This window comes from Cyprinodon variegatus, unplaced genomic scaffold, assembly GCF_000732505.1.
Source record: "Cyprinodon variegatus isolate N-32 unplaced genomic scaffold, C_variegatus-1.0 Scaffold977, whole genome shotgun sequence".
NCBI lineage: Eukaryota > Metazoa > Chordata > Actinopteri > Cyprinodontiformes > Cyprinodontidae > Cyprinodon > Cyprinodon variegatus.
The window spans coordinates 4,223-5,796 of record NW_015151430.1 but is presented as its reverse complement, the minus strand read 5'-3'; the positions used below and the strand labels follow the sequence as shown (position 1 = coordinate 5,796).

Genomic DNA, 1,574 nt, shown 5'->3' with positions numbered 1-1,574 from the left:
CCCACAATTTCATCTCTTTGGTGGTTCACGTTGTTGCGTTTTGCTACAGAGGGTCTTTCTGTGGAACAAAGAGCAACATGCATTATTGATAACATTTTATTTCAATGATCTCTCACATGTCAGATGGCTAATATTTAAAGCATTACATAAACTCAGGTTGTTACTTTCTTCTGTAGATCTTGAGTTTTAAGTAGAATACAAAGTTAATATTGATTGGTTAATAATACTTACCTTTAACTATTTGACATGGCAAGGCTTGAGTTCGATAAAAGATCAAAATTATATGTACGATCACAGAAACAGCTAAAAAGATTATTGTGATCAGCACAATCGTATTTTTGTAACATAATGTTTGACCTAGAAAAGAGAAAAAAGAAACATGAGCATCTCTAAGCCTTTGAAATAGTCATTTATTATTGTGCATATTTCTCAATGTGTTTATATTACCTCCTTCCTTTCTGATTACATTTCCTAACAAGATTTCTCCACATGTAGCCACAGCACAGTAGTAAGTCCCAGGATCAGAGGAGCTGATGTTCTTGGGGAAGTTATAGGTACATTTTGTTCGGGTGTTTGGACTTTTCTCACAGTTATCAGCTCTTTTACTATCAGTGTAGATGATATTTGGATAGGATTTGTTGGATCCAGCTTTGAACCAGAANCATCCATCCATCCATCCATCCATCCATCCATCCATCCATCCATCCATCCATCCATCCATCCATCCATCCATCCATTTTCTTCTGCTTATCCAGGGTCAGGTCGCGGGGTAGCAGCTTCGGTATGGATGCCCAGACGTCCCTCTATTCAGCCACTTCGGCCAGCTCCTCCAGGGGAATCCCAGGGCTCCCCCAGGCCAGCCAAGAAACATAGTCCCTCCAGCGTGTCCTGGGCCTCCCCCTGGGCCTCCTCCCGGTGGGTCATGCCTGGAACACCTTACCAGGGAGATATCCAGGAGGCATCCTAATCAGATGCCCGAGCCACCTCAACTGGCGCCTCTCGATGTGGAGTAGCAGCGGCTCTACTCTGAGTCTTCCCTGGAAGACTGAGCTCCTCACCCTACCTCTAAGGGAGAGCCCAGACACACTACGGAGTGTGTATCCGGGATCTCGTTCTTTTGGTCATTACCCAAAGCTCATGACCATAGATGAGGGTAGGAATATAGATCGACCGGTAAATCGGGAGCTTTGCTACATAGGTCAAACAAATTTTGTAATTCAGTGCTGTAAATGGCCTTTACATTGAAAACAGTGCATCTAGTTCCAGTACAATGGAGTATTAGGGCCAGGCTAGAAGTAGTTTTTTTTTAAAGTTGAAAATAAAGTCATTACAACAATAAATGCGCAACAATAACAGTCATTATGAGAATTAAGTAACATTAGGAGAATAAAGTTTAAATATTACAAGAATAAAGTGTATTATATGACAACTCTTACAAGAAACACTGTATTCCCTAAAATGTGGAATATCGAGCATAATGTGAAGTTATACTTTAGTATAATTTCACAAATAAGAACATTTTTTAGAACACCAGCATCAAATTGGGCAATATGTCAAAGTTGACTCAGGTTGCT

General features: G+C 40.8%; 1 long non-coding RNA gene across 1 annotated transcript; it reads right to left on the bottom strand.

Moving 5' to 3' along the window:
• Window positions 1-500, bottom strand: LOC107100490. The gene is made up of 3 exons (XR_001482014.1): window positions 448-500; window positions 232-357; window positions 1-58 (listed from the first exon to the last, which is right to left on the bottom strand). It is a non-coding gene; the product is annotated as an uncharacterized LOC107100490 (long non-coding RNA).
• Between the last annotated feature and the right edge of the window lie 1,074 nt (window positions 501-1,574).